General features: G+C 43.6%; 1 pseudogene; it reads left to right on the top strand.

Annotated features, from left to right (window-relative positions):
- The first annotated feature begins 17,232 nt into the window (after nucleotides 1-17,232).
- On the top strand, nucleotides 17,233-17,847 carry LOC101598934 (annotated as a pseudogene).
- Nucleotides 17,848-22,135: the final 4,288 nt, after the last annotated feature.

Raw genomic sequence — 22,135 nt, 5'->3', positions numbered from 1 at the left:
GGAGGCATTAATTCCCACATCTCCATCAGCTGGGAACCTAGCATTCAGAACACCTAAGTTTATGGGGGACACCTGAATCCAACCACCAAACAAACAAAATCCCTTACTCGAGATCCTTGGATGATAATTTCGTGTGTCGAGTGCTTGCTTTTTGCTAGGAACTGTTCTAAACATTTTACATGATGTAGTCATTCAGTGCTCACAATAACCCTCTGAGAAAAGTGATATTATACCCTGTTTGCATACGTACACAGAGACAGAACTGCTTAAATAATTTGTCTTGCTCGTGGGTAGTGAGGCTGGGATTGGATAACCCAGGCACCACCTTCACAATCTGTCTACCAATGTAGATGATCATGGAGGAACATGGTCCAAAGGCTGCCGGGGAGTCTCCATGTTCCTCAGCAGGTTGCTTTGAGGTCTGTGTTCAGGGATGTGGCTGGGCTGGGCTAACTTTGATGGTCACTTTGAGCCAAGCAAGGTGAAAAGAGGAGGGAGCTGACGAGCCTTTGTCTTCCCATTGGCATCTTTTCATTCTGAAAATTTTCATGTTGTCTACAGAAGGAATAGAAAGACGAAATAGGAAACCAAGGACTGAACCTTTCAGCTAGCTTCATCCTCTGTGGCTGTCTGCCACAGTTACATTATCTCCCCCACCCAGCTAGAGTCCTTACTGATGGAAACAGCTGATGAGATGAAACATTGTGTTTGGCTTTCTGTTTCATTCTCTTCACTGAGGTCAGGTTGATGGCACCACAAAAACAACACAGATATATATATATATATATATATATATATATATATATATATATATATATATATATATTTTTTTTTTTTTTTTTTTTTTTTTTTTTTTTTAAGGGAAAAAATATCAGTCCAAGCTCGGCAGTACAGTCAGGAGACTGAGGCAAGAGAATTGCAGGCTCCAAGCCAGTCTGGGCTACCTGGCAAGACACTGTCTCAGAAAAAAAAGGAAAAAGGGGAAAAAAAGAATCTGCCGGGCTAGAGATAGCTTTGCAGTTAAGCACTTGCCTGTGAAACCCAAGGACCCCAGTTCAAGGTTTGATTCCCCAGGACCCACATTAGCCAGATGCACAAGGGGGTGCATGCATCTGGAGCTCATTTGCAGTGGCTGGAGGTCCTGGTGCACCCATATTCATATTCTCTCTCTCTCTCTCTCCCTCTGTCTCTATTTGCCTCTTTCTCTGTCTGTCACTCTCAAATAAATAAAGACAGAATCTGTCAAAAGACACAACACAGGCATTACCAGTTTTGCTTCTTCATACAGTAGAGAATGAAAACAGGCAGCTAGCCACATGGAAACAGCTTGGCCTTGAGAGGCTGGCACAACCCCAGCCCCCCTACATATCACCGCAGTGATAACTGGGCAAGTCACTTTGCCTCCCTGAGCCCCAGCTCACTCACGTGTAACATGCATGGAGGATTATTTTAAAATCTGTAACAGGTTCAGGGGGAAAAAAATAGCAACCGGCTTTTAAAAATTTACTTATTTATTTCATTCATTTGAGAGAGACAAAGAGACTGATGGGCGCAGCAGGGCTTTTAGCCGCAGTAAGTGAACTCCCGATGCATGTGCCCCCTTGTGCATCTGGCTTGCACGGGCCCTAGGGAATCAAATCTGGGTCCTTTGGCTTCACAGGCAAACGCCTTAACCACTAAGCCATCTCTCCAGCCTGAAAGCAGTCTTTTTAAATGAGTCCAATGTAAGTGGTTCACAGAACATATTCTGAGAAACAGTGACAAAGGAAGGGAGTTAGCTGAAGAATTTCTGGAATGGGAGAAGGAATCCCAAACCTTTTTTTTTTTTTTTACTGACCTGGAATTCACTATGTAGTCTCAGGGTGGCCTTGAACTCACGGTGATCCTACCTTTGCCTCCCAAGTGCTGGCATTAATGGCATGCACCACCATGCCCAGCCCCAAACTCTTTTTTTTAAAAAATAGTTTATTTACTTATTTATTTGACAGAGAAAAAAGGAGAGAGAGAGAATGGGTGCCCCTCCAGCCACTGCAAAGGAACTCCAGACTCATGCACCCCCTTGTGCATCTGGCTAACGTGGGTCCTGGGGAACCAAGCCTGGGTCCTTTGGCTTGGCAGGCAAATGCCTTATCCACTAAGCCATCCCTCCAGCCCCCTAAACTCTTTATAGTATCTCCCCGGTGCTCTGTCCACTATCCCTGCTGGCTGCCTGCCATTCCCCTAACTGTCTCCCACATTAAAGGTGTCACACCTTCATTTCTCCGGCTCAAGGTGGTCTCGCGGTGACCAAGGCTCCATTGTCAGCTCTTCCTCCCCTGACCCCACCAGCCACCCATCCCAGTGTCCCCTCTGGAGTCTAACACAAAGCTTCAGCTACCCTGCCCTCAAGGCTCCCAGCTGCCCTTGATCTCTGTCTCCTGCTTAGGGCACTCTGCTTGGACCCCTTCTTCCTAGATTCCCTCTATCTACCCTGGCCACCTTGTGTCCCCTCCATAAAAGGTCTAACAGTGAACCCTACCTTGCACTGTTTTCTCCACAGCCCTTTCCCACTGTTCTATGCAACCTAAATGTGTGCTAAGCTCCTTGCCAACAAAGGGAGGGACTTGCCCCTCCTCATATTCTCAGTGACACAGGACAGTACTCAGCACATAGTGGGTGCACCACCCAACCTGCTTCCAGGGCAAGGCGAGGTCAAGGAGAGGAACTTCATGAGGGCACAAACAAGTATGGCGCTTGCTGGGGATTGACAAGCCCACTTAGGGGCCCTTGAGCATGGCGGAGCCAACCTTCCAGGTTGTTTTAAATAATGAGCTCCAAGTGGTGAGATACAAATAGTGATCGAGCTCAAGTCTGAGATGAATGAGAAGCAGAGGCTGAACAGCTGCCGACATATGCCCTGTTGTGTCTTTGAGGAGTTTCAATTAGAAATAGTCCTAGTACAACCAGAAAAATACAAAAATTAAAAAGCCTGATGAATTCCCTTTATTGTCCCCTTAATGTGTTACTAAGGAGATATTGGTATCATTTCATGGCTCCAGCACAAATGCCAGGTTCACATCTCGGCTCTTTTATGGATTTTTTTTCCAAGTGGGGCTTGAATACGATGATCGCATTATATGTCCCTTGTGGTATGTTGGCTGAAGCAGGCAGCATCAGCAAATGGCAATAAAGCTCACCAAGGCAACAACTGCTACTCACCAGGGCGGGTGATTTAGAGCAGAACCGTCCTAGATGGAGTCTGATGTAACCCTCTTACCTCCATCTCCTGACAACAATGAAATTGAAAAATCAATAACTGCTCCCCGAGTTTCCTATGTTGTCAAGGATCGCTGGTGGGGGAGGGAGGCTAAAAAAAAAAAAAAGGTACACGTTCGTACATATAACTGTTTAGAAAGAGTCCCTTTGTAAATAACTGAAAAGCAAAGAGGCCATCCAGGAAGGAGGGAGGTGTGTTTAATTAAGACAAATTACCAAAACGCATTCTCAAAAAACATGCCTTATTTATTTAAGGGTCTGAAACTGCTTAAATCACAAACTCTTAGTTGGTTATGTCAACAAAGTGTCGATGCAGATCAGCTTGCCCGGGTCAGTGGAGGCACAAATGCATTTATCAGCGCTGGGTCTTTAACCAAGGGCTGTCGTCAAATGTCATTAGCCCTTCCAAATCCAACGGGAGGGAGAGCATCTATCAGTTCCTGGTATTTCGTGACAAAGCATAGAAAACAGAGCTTTAAATTCACTGGTCTTCTGAGGCCAGGAAGGAGAGGATAAACACCCTGGGACACTGGCTGTGACTGAAGCGTGTGAGAAAGCAAAAGGATGGGTGTAAGTAGGGCGGAGCGCATGACTCTTTTGCTTTAAATTAGCCAATGATTGTAGACTTCAGTCACTAGATATGACTTGCTGTTTCTGGATGTTTCCTAACTTCAGGCTCCACAGGGAACTAAAATATGAATGCTGTGAAATTAGCAAGAAGTTAGTGATTCAATAAGTAGATAACATTCCGCCATGACAAATCTAAGCCCTACCCCGCAAAACAGATGCAATGTTTCAGTGTGCATCTGGCTGTAAAAGCAGACAACATACGGGAACGTTTCAATCATGCAACAGGACAGGAATGTCATGACCCGCAGTGGTCACACACTGCTTTTCTGTATTTTTTTAAATTTTTTTGTTTATGTTTATTTATTTATTTGAGAGCAACAGACAGAAAGAAGGAGGGAGGGAGAGAGAGAATGGGCACGCCAGGGCCTCCAGCCACTGCAAATGAACTCCAGATGCGTGCGCTCCCTTGTGCACCTAGCTAATGTGGGTCCTGGGGAATTGAGCCTCGAACTGGGGTCCTTAGGGTTCAAAGGCAAGCACTTAACGGCTAGGCCATCTCCCCAGCCTGAGCCTCTGCATTTCTAAGGAGTTCCCAGGTGATGCTGAGCTGAGATTCATCCGCTGGAGGAAGATCATGTCAATAACATTTCCAACAGGAAACAAACAGATTTACATAAGTGCATGTGATTTGGTTTCTGAAAGAGCAGTGATTAGGTTAAAAGAGAAGTCTATTTTAAACAAGAATTCTAAAGGCCAGACAAAGTCACAGTAAATGCTACCACCACAGATAGACAGACATCCGTTTAGATCTCAGAAAGGTCCTTTCAGGTCGAGGAGTATTGACTTTAGGAAGAGATCCAAAACAGCACACACAGGTTCATTTAAGCAAGGCTCAAAAGACCCAGTGCTTCTCCCTCACCACAGTATTGACGGCTTGGCTCCTTCTTTGCAGTAAAATGCATAGAAACACATCAAAATATGCTCTCCTGGGTTTTGCAAACCTCTTCCTGGAAATAGGATTCAGTTCCCCACCTATAGCATCTGTTGTACGAAGTTTATTTAAATGTGATACACTTAAATAAGACCTGTAAGTATTAGAGCTCTTCCCCTTTAAAATGTATTAGCCTAATATATATTCAAGTATGGAGAGAAATGTCAAAATATCAAAATAGTCTAGTTCACTTTTTTAAAAAAATTAATTGTACTCTATTTTTAAATTTTTATATTTAATTTTTATTTCTTTATTTGAGAGTGAGAGAGAGAGGAAAAAAATGGGTGTACCAGGGCTCCCAGCCACTGCCAATGAGCTCCAGATGCGTGTACCACATTGGGTCCTTTGGCCTTGCAGGCAAGTGCTTGACCACTAAGCCATCTCTCCAGCCTTAGTCTAGTACATTTTTAATGACATCATAGGCTGATGTCATTATCATAGCTACTTTCTTCTGAGGAGCTCATAGCACTTCATAGTCATCTAACTTTTAATGTGTTAAGGGAATAGATGGCTTTACAATTCTGAATTCATATAAATAATACCAAATGATTATTTAATTTTTCTCCAATTTGAGTAAGTAGATATTAAAAAGAACCTAGAAATGCTTTGAATATGATTCCCTTATTGAGCACAGCTAAGCTCACCAAATGTATGGTTAACAAACTCAGACAGGGGCTTTATTTCTTGTGCACAAAAGGAACCTTGTAACAAACAAAGCTAAACATTCATTCCAGGGACATTTATTTAGAATCTACAATACTAGTACTAATTACAACAACAATGTTTATAGTACTTATGTTTAGAGTGTATCCAAATGTTTTACATATTAATTCCTCTGCTTTACAAAAATTCTATATGGGGCTGAAGGGATGACTTAGTGGTTAGGACGTTTGCCTGCAAAGCCAAAGGACCCAGGTTCAATTCCCCAGGACCCATGTTAGCCAGATGCACAAGGGGGCACACACATCTGGAGTTCGTTTGCAGCGGCTGGAGTCCCTGGCATGCCCATTCTCTCTCTCTCTCTCTCTCTCTCTCTCTCTCTCCCCCTCCCTCCCTCCTTCTGTCAAATAAATAAATAAATTCTATATGGTAGGTAATTCAAAACACAGCTAAAGTAGGGGACTACCAAGAAGATAAGAATTTACTGCAGGATAAAATACTAGTAAGGAGCACAGCCAGGAGTCAAACTCAGGCAGCCTGTCTTCTGAGCATCCTCGACAGCGCTGAGTAATACCAAAGCTTCCCATTGAGACAAGAGTGTTGCATTCTTTGCACCTCCACTGATACCCTCCCCAATCCAAACTACCAGTGGTTATGATATCCTTTCTGCTTGATTGATTGATTGATTTTTTTTCCCAGGTAAGGTATCACTCTAGTCCAGGCTAGCCTGGAACTCACTCTGTAGTCCCAAACTGGCCTCAAAGTTCACAAGAATCCTCCTACGTATGCCTCCCAAGTGCTGAGATTAAAGGTGTGTGCTGTCACCCCTGGCCATGATATCCTTCTTTCAAACAGAGCTCAAATTTGGGCTAAGAACCCTTAACTGAGTGTTCAAGGCAGCCATTAGCAACCAGTTGAAGCATATGGATCAAAATGCCCTCATGGGGCTGGAGCAATGGCTTATCTGTCAAGGTGCTTGCCTATGAAGCCTAAGGATCCAGGTTCAATTCCCCAGTACCTAAGTAAGACAGTGGCGAATGTGTCTGGAGTTTGCTTTCAGTAGCTGGTGGCCCTGGCATGCCCATTCTCTCTCTCTCTGTCTCTCTGATAAATAAAATAAAATTTTTAGCCAGGCGTGGTGGCACACGCCTTTAGTCCCAGCACTCAGGAGGCAGAGGTAGGAGGATTGCCATGAGTCCGAGGTCACCCTGAGAATACAGAGCTAATTCCAGGTCAGCCTGAGCTAGAGTGAGACCCTACCTTGAAATAAATAAATAAATAAATAAATAAATAATTTTAAATGTCTTCATGATTGAAGCATGAAGCACAATCATTTCATAATCTTGCAATAAATGAATGCATATGTAAAATAAATCTTTAACTGACATTGGTCTCAACTTTTGTTTAAGTCATAGGCCCCAGTTCTAGCTCCTGACTAAAGGAATTTTGCATCCAGGTTTTATTTATATTTTTAATTTTTGTTTAAGGATTGTTTATGTGTTTGTGGTGTGTGTACCTGTATGCACATTCATGTGTGTGCATGTGTCCATGTACTTGTGTGCTTTTGCATGTGGAGGCCACAGGTCAACATCAGATGTCTTCAATAGCTCTCCATGTTACTTTTTTTTTTAATTTTTGTTTATTTATTTGAGAGTGACAGACAGAGAAACAGGCAGATAGAGACAGAGAGAGAGAATGGGCGTGCCAGAGCCTCTAGCCACTGCAAATGAACTCCAGACGCGTGCGTCCCCTTGTGCATCTGGCTAACGTGGGTCCTGGGGAATAGAGCCTCAAACCAGGGTCCTTAGGCTTCACAGGCAAGCGCTTAACCACTAAGCCATCTCTCCAGTCCTCCATATTACTTTTAAAGTATTTTTAGCCGGGCGTGGTGGCGCACGCCTTTAATCCCAGCACTCGGGAGGCAGAGGTAGGAGGATCGCCATGAGTTCGAGGCCACCCTGAGACTACATAGTGAATTCCAGGTCAGCCTGAGCCAGAGTGAGACCCTACCTCGAAAAACAAAACAAAACAAAAAAAGTATTTTTATTTAGGGCTGGAGAGATGGCTTAGCGGTTAAGCGCTTGCCTGTGAAGCCTAAGGACCCCGGTTCGAGGCTCGGTTCCCCAGGTCCCACGTTAGCCAGATGCACAAGGGGGCGCACGCGTCTGGAGTTCATTTGCAGAGGCTGGAAGCCCTGGCGCGCCCATTCTCTCGCTCTCCCTCTATCTGTCTTTCTCTCTGTGTCTGTCGCTCTCAAATAAATAAATAAAAAATTTAAAAAAAATAAATAAAGTATTTTTATTTACTTATTTTTGAGAAAGACAGAGAGAAAGGGGGAGACAGCTTGGGCATGCCAGGGTCTCTGGCCACTGGAAACTAACTCCAGATGCAGGTGCCACTTTGTGCATCAGCTTTGTGTGAGCACTGGTAAACTGAACCCAGATTGGCAAATTCTACAAGCAAGTGCCTAACTGTTAAGCCATCTCCCCAGCTTTCCACATTTTTTGAAAATATTTTTTGTTCATATTTTATTTATTTATTTGAGAGCGACAGACACAGGGAGAAAGACAGATAGAGGGAGAGAGAGAGAATGGGCGCACCAGGGCTTCCAGCCTCTGCAAACGAACTCCAGACGCGTGCGCCTCCTTGTGCACCTGGCTAATGTGGGACCTGGGGAACTGAGCCTTGAACCGGGGTCCTTAGGCTTCACAGGCAAGCGCTTAACCACTAAGCCATCTCTCCAGCCCAGCTTTCCACATTTTTTAAAAGCTTTTATTTCTTTGAGAGAAAGAGATGAAGGGAGGGAGAGAATGGGCACATCAGGGCCTCTAGCCACTGTAAACAAACTCCAGATACATGCACCACCTTGTGCATCTGGCTTATGTGGGTCCTGGGGAATCAAACCTGGGTCCTTTGGCTTTGCAGTCAAATGCCTTAATGGCTAAGCCATTTCTCCAGCCCCATCCACATTTGTTTTGTTTTGTTTTGCTTTGTTTTTCAAGGTAGGGTCTCATGCTAGCTCAGGCTGACCTGAAATTCGCTATGTAGTCTCAGAGTGGCCTTGAACTCATGGCCTCCCGAGTGCTGAGATTAAAGGCATGTGCCACCGCGCACAGCCTCCATCCACATTTTTTGAGACAGAGTCTCTCACTGAACCTAGAGCCCATCAATTCTACTAGGCTAGCCAGCCAGCAAGCCCCAGGGATGGCCTGTGTTCACATCCTCTGTGCTGGCAGAGCGAGAGCACGCTGCCACGGTTGACTTTGATGTGAGTGGAGTTTTTATATGACTGGAGAGCCAATGGGTAACTATCTGGGACTGTCCTTGCAATTCTTTCCATCTGTGAATGTACCAGTTAGATAGTGTCACAATAACGTTACATAGCAAGTAACCATAAAACCCATGCTGGGAGCTGGGCGTGGTGGCGCACGCCTTTAATCCCAGCCCTCGGGAAGCAGAGGTAGGAGAATCACAATGAGTTCGAGGCCACCCTGAGACTATGTAGTAAATTCCAGGTCAGCCTGGGCTAGAGCGAGACCCTACCTTGAAAAAGAAAAAAAAAAAATGCTGGGGCTGGAGAGGTACTTTAGCAGTTAAGGCACTTGTTTGTGAAGTCTAAGGACCCAGGTTGAATTCCCCAGTACCCACATAAGCCAGATTCACAATATGGTACATGTGTCTGGAGTTCGTTTTCAATGACTACAGGCCCATGGTACACCCATTCTCTCCCTCCCTCTCTCTCTCCCTCTCCTTCTCAAATAAATAAATAAATAAACAAAACAAAACATGCTGGCCACGCATGGTGGTGCAAGATTCTAATCCTGGCACTCAGCTAAGGTAGAAGGATCACTGTGAGTTCGAGGCCAGCCTGACGCTACATAATGAATTTCAGGTCAGCCAGAACTACAGCAAGACCCTACCTCAAAAAAACAAAATCTTTCCCAGGGAAAGAAAGATAGATGCAGATCCTAAGGAGAGAACCACCCCATCATACCTCAAAAGGGCCCCAGATGAAACTTAAGAACAATTAGTGAAACAAGCAAGGGTGCTGTTTTCTTGGTGAACCTGGTACCAGCACAAGGGTGAAGGAGATCAACACAGAGAACACTCAACTCCTACCAAATCAGAGAGCCAGAGACACAGGTCCCCAAGACCTTATCACTGAAGCAGACTCAAAATGAACCCAACATGGCTCAGGGAAATTTTGCGGGAGAGGGGGCGGAAAGAATGGCAGAGCCACACGTTGGGTTAGGATACGCAGAGACATTTCCTCCTACCCATAACTGAGGGCTCACTCCACAATGCAATGACCCACATACCTCAACAAGGAGGGGTTGGGGACACGGAGGAGGCTAACAATGGTACCAACTTGACTGTATTCACTGAGTACAAAACTAATTAATAATAAAAAAGAAGAAATACATTTAAAAAAAAAAAACCCAAGCCATATATAACCATAAGGCATTTAACTGGCACACGTGTGTGTTGGTCAGCTGGCTCCTGGGTTCAGCGGACTGGCTCTGCTCCAAATGTCCCTCATCCTCCTCCTCTTCCTTCCATCAGCCCGCTGGGCTGGGCATGTCCTCCACAGCAGTGGCAGAGGCGAACAAAAGCTGAATCATGCGAGTTTACACATGGCCACTCCCCAGCGTCACAGGGCAAAGAAGACAGCCTCCACGTGCGAGGGTACAGGGACCCGCAGACCCACACAGCACAAGAGCTGAACCCGGCAGGGCTGCCAAGAACCAGGTCGAGGATATAATTTATCCCAGCTAGGGAAAAATAATTTTTAAAAAAAGAACATAGCTTTGTTTTATTGCTTCAAAGTTAAGATTTCTGGATTCTTAACCTAAATTAATTAATGTAATAGCTAGCTAATAATTTTCCACAATGCAAAAAAGAAAAAAAAAGGTTAAATAAGCCATCGACCTCAAAGGGATCATTATTTCAGGCTGTTATTATTTAGAAGAGTAGCAAATCTATCTCCATAACAGCAATTCATTTCTAAGCACCAACATTTCAATGATTCCAATAAATAACTTCTACTATTGTATAGATTATACCTTTTACAGCAATTTGAAGCAAGCAGCTTTTCAGATGTCATTATTTATACTCTCTATTTGTTCCTAAAATGAAATTTCCTGAAACATAACACTTCTAAAGTCAAGCACTCACCCTCCAGATGCAGATTTCCACATTTTGCATACTCCAGGGGGGAAAAAAATAATTGGACTGTGCTTTCTCACTCGTGACCATTTAAATATTCAGTTTCTGAGGTTACATTTTAGTGTGTTTTTATGTTTTATTCAGGACACAGTGTTCCAGCAAATATCACCAGCCTAAATCAATGGCTTATGCCGACATTAAATATGCCATTATCATGCCTGTTTCCAGAAAAATTCAATGAGGAGCTGTCAACAGACCTACAGAGAAAGTCTTTGTGTATATGCAACAAGTGATGAAACAGGCACCAGAAATAACACTGTTAGGGAGTTGAAGAGAGAAAAAGGAATGTGAGAATATCCAGCTTTCCTTCTGGCCAACAAAAATTATTCTCAGGCTGGAGAGATGGCTTAGCGGTTAAGGCACATACCTGCAAAGCCTAAGGACCCGGGTTCGACTCTCCAGGTCCCACGTAAGCCAGATGCACATGGTGGCGCAGGCGTCTGGAGTTTGTTTGCAGTAGCTAGAGGCCCTGGCGTGCCCACTCTCATTCTCTCTTTCTCTCTGTCTCTAATAAATAAAAATAAACCTTTAAAAAAGATATTCTCATGTCCATGATGCCTAGAGCTGTCAACATACAGTAAGGTTCATGCTGTTTTCCACAGTGACCACATTGCTGTTCTTATTATCTCTGTAACTTACATGCTCGTAATGTGACGTGACTGACACCTCAGAGCTGTGGTCTCTAACCATGAGCAGTAGTGGGATCCCATGGAACACACTCCTAAACCAACCGCATAAAAAAAAATCAATGACTCAGGCTGGAGAGATGGCTTAGTGGTTCAGGTGCTTGTCTGCAAAACCAAAGGACCCAGGTTTGATTCCCTAGGACCTAGGTAAGCCAGGTGCACAAGGTGGCACATGCATCTGGAATTTGTTTTCAGTGGCTGGAGGCCTTAGCATACCCATTCTCTCTCTCTCTCTCAAATAAATAATTAAAAATTTAAATATATGTATATATACATATATATAGATATATAGACATAGATCAACAACTCATGATCACACAAATTCTTTTTTTTAACATATATTTTATTTATTTGCACACAGAGAGAAATAGAAGAGAGACAGGTAGAGAATGGGCGTGTGTCTAGCCACTGCAAATGAGCTCCAGATGCATGCACCACCTGGTGCATCTATCTTTACTGGGGAATCAAACTTGGCTTATTAGGCTTTGCAGACAAGTGGCTTAACCGCTGAGCTATCTCTCCAGCCCGGGTCTATGGAATTCTTTAATCCCCTTTCCTTTTACTCACTAACTGTCCATAGAATGCTTACTGGCCACACCTTTGAAAAGCAGTAGATGTCCCGCTGGCTGGAACTAACGTGAAATGAAGGCGAGAAGGCTGGAGTATTGGAGCAGGTGAGGTCTTGGTACTGGGCATTGCGTGGCCAAGAGCCCCTGCTAAGGTGGCCTGTGGGTTTTTCTCTGAAGAGCAACTTGGGAATGTCCTCGAGGCCAATGGTGCCTTACACAAAGTTTCAATTTAGAGGAGAACGTGTTGTTGGCGGGAGATCATGAATGTTGATGACACAGAGCCCAGAGGAACCTAAGAGCCAATGAAAATCCCACGTCTAAGCTCAGTCACCTACATTTCTGAAGTTCAGTTTTAAAAATTATTTATTTATATCTGAGAGAGACAGACAGAGACATAGAGAGAGAGAATGGGCACATCCTTCTACTTCAGACCAACTCCAGACTCACACGCCACTTTGTGCATCTGGCTTTACATGGGTACTGGGGAATCAAACAGAAGCCATCAGGCTTCTCAAGAAAGCACCTGTAACCACGAAGCCTTCTCTCGAGCCCCTTGTGAGTTCATCTTTTAGGCAGTCTAACAATGACTCACACTGATGACTCAGATTTACTCTGAAGTTATGAAATTGTGTTCAATTAACTCTTTGTTTTAAATATTTTATTTTTATTTATTTATTTGACAGAGAGACAGGGGGGAAAGAGAGAGGGAGAGAATGGGTGCACCAGGGCCTCCAGCCACTACTAACGAACTCCAGACACATGCACCACCTTGTGCATCTGGCTGACATGGGTCCTGAAAATCAAACCTGGGTCCTTTGGCTTTGCAGGCAAATGCCTTAACCCAAGGCAAATGTCTTAACCACTAAGCAATCCCTCCAGCCCTCAATTAACTCTTTTATGAAATGCAGAATGAAGGCAATTCTTCCCTCCCCCCAACCCAGGTAGGGTCTCACTCTAGCCCAGGCTGACCTGGAATTCACTATGTAGTCTTAGGCTGGCCTCAGACTCATGGCAATCCTCCTATCTCTGCCTCCTGAGTGCTGGGATTAGAGGCATGGACCACTATGCCTGGAAGGAATTCTTTTTAAATGATTTTAGTGAACATTTGATATACATTTGATACATATTTTACTAGCTTTACTGACATATAACTAGCATGCAATAAAATACACATATTTAAGGTTACGTTTTAGACATTTTTTTAAACTTTATTTTTATTTATTTGAGACAGAGAGAAAGGCAGACAGAGAGAGAGAAATACAGAACAAGAAAATGGACATGCCAGGGTCTATAGCCACTGCAAGCAAACTCCAGAAACATGCACCACTTTGTGCATCATGTTTATGTGGGTCCTGAGGAATCAAACCTGGGTCCTTTGGCTTTGCAGGCAAGCATCTTAACCACTAAGCCATTGCTCCAGCCCTGGAGATTTTGATAGATATTTACATCTTTGAAATCCTCACCACAGTTAAGAGCACAGACACATGCATCACCTCTAAAAGATTATACCTCACTCCTGCATTTTTGCCCCACAACCAGCCCCTACATAAACAACTGATCTGTTTCTGCCCATTAGGATTTGTTTTCATTTTCGATATAATTTTCTATCATTGAAGCCATATATTATCTACCCTTTTTGTTTGGATCCCTTCACTGGACCCTGGGAAATAGAACAGTTCCCACCCTTGCTGGTGGGACCAGGCCTGTGTAGAGAAAAGTGTGGTGGTTTGAATAGAATAGATGGGCCCCAATATATTCAGTTCTTTAGTGTTTGTAGTTTGCATCTGCAGCCACCTGGCTGGAGGCAGTGTCACTGGGTGGATCTTTAGGTGTGGTGGTGGGTTTTAGATTTCAATCTAAAGATATGCAAAGTGTGCCTAGCAGGCGTTCCTGAAGTGTGCTGTGGCGTTTGGTTTTTAGCTTGTGCTTTTCTCTCTGTCTGCTTGGGCCTGTGAAGGCAGGCCAGCTTCTTCTACCATTTATGGAACGTCCCCTGGATCTGTAAGCTTCAATAAATATCCCTTCCTCCATAACTGTGCCTGGTCTGGAAGTTCATCTCAGCGAACCTGAAGCTGTCTGCCACAGAGAGCCTGCCCTTCTTAGTCCTTTGGGGTAATTGGTTCTTCCCTAGGACTCAGGCATGAGCCACTGGGCTCTGGCTTGTTGCTCAAGGAGAGCCTGTGCACATCTCTGCAGCTGGTTCTCTGTGCACATGTCTCTGGTATTGTTCTGGACCCTAACCTGGACTTCTAGCTATAGAAAACCCTAAACTCAGGGAGACTGCCCAAGTGTTGTCCTGGGGTCCCCTCCCACACTCCAGCTTAGCCCCGTCTCAAGACAGTGAACAGTCTCTCTTTACTTGTTTCCCACTTCACAGATCACTGACCTTCACCATCTCACGTTCAATAGCTTGAAAACCACTATTTCCTATACTTTAGCCCTGTTTTGATTTGCTTTAGGCAAGAAGTGAATCCATTATCATCCCACATAGCTAGAAGCAAACATGCAAAAACTTATTCAATACTTTAGTATCAGCAAAACAAAGAGTTTATCTGTATAAACCCATTTTAAGGTTTTACATTGCGTGAAAGTCTACCTTACTCTTCAGTGGCAGCAGAGGATAGAACAAAGCTGTAATATGGGCTGTTATTCATCATAAGACCATCCGACTGTAAACACCAGGAACGAATAGACTCTGGACCAAAAGCTTTATAGATCTAGATGCTTGTTTTCGAGGAGCCAACAAGGAGCGATCAATAAACAATTAACTTTTATGAGGAGTCAACATTTTAGAAGTTCCCAGACTATCGAACGTTGGACATCTTTCTAGAATAGGACCTAACAAAGACTCAGGACACCTCAGCATGCAGACACATACCACTTAGAAGACTCCTCAGCATCATTCACCCCTTTGGTATATATTTATTGAGTTCCCTACTATCTGCCAGTCATGGTTCAGGGCCCCGGAGAAAAGGCAGGGAATAAAACCAAGGTCTCACTGGGCGTGGTGGCACGCGCCTTTAATCCCAGCACTTGGGAGGGCAGAGGTAGGATTGCCAAGAACTCAAGAATTAGAGGCCACCCTGAGACTACATAGTGAATTCCAGGTCAGCTTGGGCTACATAAAGACCCCACCTCAAAAAACAAAACCAGAAAGAAAAAAAAAATCTCAATTTCCTAGAACTTACTGAGCAAAACAAACAATAAAGGAGCAATAGTTCTTACAGGGTTTTCTTTCAACACTAGGCATGAAAAATATCACTTTCAGAAGAGCTGTTTCTGGGTGACTGATGTCAACAGCCATCACTTGCACCAGCTCTGCTTCATGCTGCTCTTGAGCCTATGAAAACTTATTTCCAGGTCTGTTAGATATAGCTACTCAGAGTCCATCCATCTAGAACATTCCATAAGCCTCATGTTAAGGCTGCTCCATGCAGAAGCCCTGGGACCATCCATCTCTTAGGTCCTGACATGCGTTGCTCAAGAGACCAGAGGTAAATGTCTTCTTCCCAGGGTCTTGCTATACCTGCTTCCAGATGTGGAATAGCTCAGCCTTATTTTCCATCAGTTACCTCCATGCTTTTGTTTTGGTTTGTTTTGTTTTGTTTTTTTTCCAGGTAGGGTCTCGCTCTAGCCCAGTCTGACCTGGAATTTACTTTGTAGTCTCAGGGTAGCCTCAGACTCACAGCGATCCTCCTACCTCTGCCTCCCAAGTGCTTGGGATTAAAGGCGTGCGCCACCACATGCAGTGTGGTTCTCATATTCTGAATGGTGTGATTCCACTGCTCAAGACCCATCTTAAATTACCGGGCTCCCTTATTTGCACAAACGGATATTGGCGAAAGGAGACCGTGACCCATGTTTCTGGTCCAAGGGGAAGAAATAATCTGAGACCTCCTTAACAAGTATCTCCCAAAGAGCCCAAGTGCGCATTTTTATGTCCTGCTTAATCCATTGTCAAACCCTGCCACCAAGCAGACCTCCTTCTCTTGTCAGGCTCCACCCTGAAGATACCTCTGGAAAGTGGGGGGGAGAGCGAGATGAACATACTTAAGTGTGCTCTGACACTTATAATGAAAAGGGGTGATACTGATTTCCTGAGAAGGAAATTAAATCTGGCTAAAAGATTAAAAGACTTGCAAGGTTGATAAAATTAAATTTTAGAATTTATAGGCAAAGAGAAATTTGAAGAAGAGATGAAAAAAAAAAAATCCAAGAAGGAAGAACATGTGACTTTAAGACCTGAAATATAGGAGAAGGGTTATAAGCCCAAAGAAGGTGATGTCTGTGTGATTAGCAGTAAGCGCTGGAGGTAATGGGGCAGTACTGGGGGGTGGGAAGAAAGATCAGGAATGAAGAGCTGAAGGATGGACTTCATGAGTGGAGGTGCTGAGAGCAGAATGGGGACGGGGGTGGGGGGTGGATGAGGAGAGCAGATTTACAAGAAGCTCTGTCAATCATCCCTGAGAGAGGAAGACGGCAGGCATCTATTCTCTGCAAGAGGATAAGCTTAACGTTTAATAGGAAGGATTTAGGATATACATCAGAAAAGCATCCTGGGTAAAAGTATTTTGAGGAAAAAATGTGAAAGCCTCACTTCTGAAAATATTAAGAAATAGCAAATACAACCATTACCTTTCAGTCATGGCTTAAGGGCAAACCTGGATTCCAAGCTCTCAAGGATGATCTTTCCATAAGCAACTCTGTTTCTGTGTTAAATTTTCTCCATTCCAATTCTTTCTCCAGCATAGTGTAATGGGTAGAGATTTTCTCAGAGGTCTGTGGGATTTGCTGGGTGTCTCTGTCCTGAATTTGCTTCTTAAATCTTAGTCCACCTCCCTGACCAGCATCCCAGATTCTCCTGGACAAGGTCTTCCATAGCTCTTCATGGGCTCAAGACCTTGGCACTTCTCTCTGAATTCCTGGTGGGCAGTATACCCAGTGCCCTTGACAAACAGCCCTCGAATAATGTTCACTTTCAAGAAGTAAAAAAAAACAATAAAACTCGCAAAGTAAGGACTGTGAAAACCTGAACAATGACACAGTAATAGGGTTTGTCTCCTGCATGTCCACAGAAAGATGGCTGATAAGGGCCTTCAACTTTCACTCATGTGATGATTAATTTTATGTATCAATTGGACTGTGCTAAGGGCTGCCTGAGTAACTGCTAAAGAAATATATATATATCTGCCCAGGAGAGATCTCTGTTTCCGATGAGGCAAATTTCATTCCTGCCATTTGCTTGTCACCATTGGTGGACAGCAGCTGAGCCAAGATGCAACAGAACCTGCTGGCCCTTTGGAAGGTCACACAGAGGACCATCAGCAGGCATTTTTAAAAATTATTTATTTATTTATTTGAGAGAGAAATAGGTAGAGAGAAAGAATGGGTACACCAGGACTTCTAACCATTGCAAACAAACTCCAGATGCATGTGCCACCTTGCACATCTGGCTTTACGTGGGTCCTGGGGAATCAAATTTTGGTCCTTAGGTTTTGCAGTCCAGTGCTTTAACAACGGAGCCATCTCTCCAACTCTTTTTTAAAAAAATGTTTTTGGTTTTTTGAGGTAGCATCTTGTTCTAGCCCAGGCTGACCTGGAGTTCACTATGTAGTCTCAGGCTGGCCTTGAACTCACAGAAATCCTCCTACCTCTGCCTCTCGAGTACTGGAATTAAAGGCATGTGCCACCAAGCCCAGCTCCTCAAGCATTTTGAAAATAAAATTCCAGAGAAACAAAAGGACTGTCAGGAGGATGATGGACTCCCAGTAAACCTGAAGGGTGGGATAATGATGTCCTCCTACATAGAGCCGCCACGTTGCTCACTCTTGGTAGAGCAGCGTGTGCCTTTTACCTGTCGCCTCTGGCTTCATGTCCCAAGGAGGACTGACTTCAGCCAGGCCAGCCATCACTTGCGGTTCAGCTTCATTCAGCATGCTACGGAACAGTAACCTCGTGGATGACTGAGCCCTTCTTTCGGGATCAATATTTATTGCCTTGTACTAACTGCCACCCATGAAGAGGTATAAAGGAAAGAAAGAAAGAAAAAGAAAAGGAATGCATAAAGAAAAAAATAGCTATCCTTTTGTATCTCTGTGAGTGTTTCCGAAAGATATTAGCATTTGAGTTAAGAAGGTGGTGCAAGAGGCTGGGTAGATGGTTTAGGCTTAAGGCGCTTGCCTGCCTAATGATCAGAGTTCGATTCCCCAGGGCCTACATAAAGCCAGATGCACACAGTGGCGCTCGCATCTGGAGTTCGTTTGCCGTGCCTAGAGGCCCTGGAGCACCCATTCTCTCTGTCTGTCTCTCTTCTCTCTTCTCTTTCTCTCTGCTTGCACATAAATAAAGAAATAGAAGAAGGTGGTGCGAACCTCTCAAGACAAACAGACACCAAGCCTCTGAGGCCCGGATAAGGCAAAGAAGAGAAGGGAGGTGACTTCATTCTCTATTTGAGTTGCACATCCATATTCTTCTGCCTTCAGCCCCCAGAGCCTAACCAGCTTTACATAACTTAGTGGTAGGAAATTCTGCCCCAGGGTATATTTCAAGTTATAGCCTAGCTGCTTGCTTTCAAAGGCTGCCTGCAGGGTTCGATTCCTCAGGACCCATATAAAGCCAAATACATAAAGTGGCACATATGTCTAGAATTCACTTACAGTGGAAAGAGGCTTCCCTGGCACATCCATATTCATTCCCTCTCTCTCCCTCCCTCTCCCCATGTGTGTCTCACCCTCAATTAAATAAATAAATAAAATATATTTTAAGCTATAGCCTAGCTATTCTCAACCTTATTATTTTTCATCAAAAATATGTATGCTAAAGCCGCGTGTAGTGGCGCACGCCTCTAATCCCAGCACTTGGGAGGAATAGCTAGGAGGATCGCTGTGAGTTTGAGGCCACCCTGAGACTACATAGTGAATTCCAGGTCAGCCTGGACTCGAGTGAAACCCTACCTCAAAAAAACAAAAAAATAACAATAATAAATAAAATGTCATAAATAAATGTCATTCACATAGCTAGCACAATTCCAAATGTGTATCTGAACTGGATTCAACAGAAAGCATGGAGGCCAGCTCCATTATTTGCTTGTTTAAGGAAGTATACTGGAATGCAACTGAGTAAACATAATTCTTACATAACCATGAAACCAATTTGAAGAGAAAAAAAAATGTCTTCCTTAGGAGCTTTTGAGAGGCCAAATGAAACAGAAAAGCATTTAGCACGGTGTGCATAACATGGAAGACAGTGATTTGTTCCATATTTACTGACATGATTACCTGTATCAGTGATCATTTCTTCAATTTAAAAAAACTTGGCATGAGGGGACTGGGGAGATGGGTCAGTGGTTAAAGTCACTTGCTGCAAAGCCTGATGGCCTAGGTGCAATTCCCTGTAAAGCCAGATGCACAAGGCAGTGCATGCATCTGGAGTTTATTTGCCTTGGCATGCCATTTCATTCTCATGCTCTCCTTCAAATAAATAAATTCATTCATTAATTTTTTTAAAAAAATGACATGAAGGGACTGGAAAGATGGCTCAGCAGTTAAGGCACTTATTTGCAAAGTCTAACAACCTGGGTTCAATTCACCAGTACTCACCTATGAGGCCCTGGCATGCCCATTCTCTCTCTCTACCTCTCTCTGCATAAAAATTATATATCTATCTCTCTATATCTATATCTATATCTTTATATCTATATCTATCTGTCTATCTCTCTATATCTATATATATGTATATATATATATATTTCTTTTTTCTTTTTTTTTTGAGGCAGGGTTTCACTCTAGCCCAGACTGACCTGGAATTCACTATGTAGTCTCAAGGTGGCCTTGAACTCACAGCAATTCTCCTACCTCTGTCTCCCAAATGCTGGGATTAAAGGTGTGCAGATAATTTTTTTTTTATTTGTTTGTTTGTTTTTTGGCTTTTCGAGGTAGGGTCTCACTCTGGTCCAGGCTGACCTGGAATTAACTCTGTAGTCTCAGGGTGGCCTTGAACTCACGGCGATCCTCCTACCTCTGCCTCCCGAGTGCTGGGATTAAAGGCGCGCACCACCACGCCCGGCAATTTTTTTTTTTTTAACTTGACAGGCACACATTGCTGATGCCATATGTCTGAGGACAAAGGTGACCACTCGTATCAGCAGAAGCTTCCCTCTCTGAGAAAATAGTGGAAAGCTTCCCCAAAGAATAGCTCCTCTTGATCGCCGGGAAGTTGTGTTTCTATTGATGCATGATTCTTTCAGGTCCATAGATGTTCTTTATTAAGTCATAACTGAAAACTTGAGCTCCACATAAACTTTCCCTTGTAGAAATCATGCAGATTTTAGAATTTTCTGTTTATTTTTCGAGGTAGGGTCTCACTCTAGCTCAGGCTGACCTGGAATTCACTATGTAATTTCAGGGTGGCCTCGAACTCATGGCGATCCTCCTACCTCTGCCTCCTGAGGGCTGAGATTAAAAGCATGCGCCACCATGCCCAGCTTAGATTTTAGAATTTTTTATGCAATAGTATTTGAGCTATATAATTATAGATCATGGTTTATTTGTTATAATTCCTTCAGACTTTCCACCATATTGAGAAAACCAGTTTATTCAGCCAACTTCCTAAATATCCTACTGAGAGATGGTCATTTCTGGTTTTCTCTGCAAACATTGCTCCAATGAACAGCCATGAACATGTTTTCTTACATATGTGTGCATTACTGTTTTCTGGCATAGACATTTAAAAGTATGACTGACATCTTAAGTCCCAGCACTCAGGGGGCTGAGGTAGGAGGATTTCTGGGAGTTCAAAACTAGCCTGAAGCTACAAAGCAAATTCCAAGTCAGCCTAGAGCAAGACCCTACCTTAAAAAAAAAAAAAAAAAAAGGAAGGCATGGTGGCACACGCCTTTAATCCCAGCACTTAGCACTCAGGAGGCAGAGATAGGAGGATCACTGTGAGTTCAAGGCCAGCCTGAGACTACATAGTGAATTCCAGGTCAGCCTGAGCTAGTGAGACCCTACTTTGAAAAAACAAAAATAAATATACAATATAAAATAAACCCACAGTTGTTGGAGTGATGATGGCTCAGTGGTTAACAGCCCTTGCCTGCAAAACCTGAAGGCCCTGGGTTCAATTACCCAAGTTCCCACGTAAAGCCAGATGCACAAAAGTGGCACACGCACCCGGAGTTCATCTGTAGTGGCGAGAGGCTCTACCATGCCCATTTTCTGTGTCTTTTTCTCTCGCTGCTTAAAATAAAAATAGGAAAAGAAAGAACAAACAAAAAAGAATGGCTGCTACAATGCAAAGTTACACTTCATCTCGTTACCAAGTATGGCATAAATTGTTTTACAAGCCAATGGTGGCAGCTACACTTGTGCCTGCAATAAAAAAGCAAGAACTTCTGTATTCCCTTGCCAGCCCTGGGTGGCATAAAGATGTTCAGTTTCTGGGAAAGCGGTGCTTATGAGGTGATTTCTGTGGTTTTAGTTTGTGTTTCCCTCACTCCTGCTGAGGCTGAGTGGGTGTTTATGTTCATTCAGTTCTCAGAGATTCCTTGTCTAGGAATTTGTCTATTTTTCCAATGGGTTGTCATTTAAAACATTACTTTAGTGGAGCTCTTTGTACATCTTATTTTGCATTTACTTACTTATTTTGAGGGAAAGAGAGAAAGACAGATGAGAGAGAATGGGCACACCAGGATCTCCATCCGCTGCAAATGAATTCCAGATGCATGCGCCCTCTTGTGCATCTGGTTTACATGGGTCCTGGGGAAGCAAACCTGGGTCTTTAGGCTTCACAGGCAAGTGCCTTAATTGCTAAGCCATCTCTCTAGCCCCGTCTTGGTATATATTAAATTCTTATTCTAGATTACTTTGGTGCTGTATAGATATTTTCTTCTTAGTCAAACTTTGTCTCTTGATTTTCTTTATGGCATCTTTTTAAAATATTTTATTTATTTGACAGAGAAAGAGGGAGGGGGAGAGAGAGAGGGAATAGGCACAACAGGGCCTCCAACCACTGCAAACAAACTCCAGATGCGTATGCTCCCTTATGCATCTGGCTAACATGGGTCCTGGGGAATTGAACCTGGGTCCTTTGGCTTTGCAGGCAAATGCCTTAACCGCTAAACCACCCCTCCAGTATGGCATCTTTTTATATAATTTTTTAAAATCTGATATAAGTAAGCA

The sequence above is a fragment of the Jaculus jaculus genome, chromosome 14 (assembly GCF_020740685.1).
Source record: "Jaculus jaculus isolate mJacJac1 chromosome 14, mJacJac1.mat.Y.cur, whole genome shotgun sequence".
NCBI classification, from domain to species: Eukaryota; Metazoa; Chordata; class Mammalia; order Rodentia; family Dipodidae; genus Jaculus; species Jaculus jaculus.
This window is presented reverse-complemented; position numbering and strand designations above follow the sequence as displayed.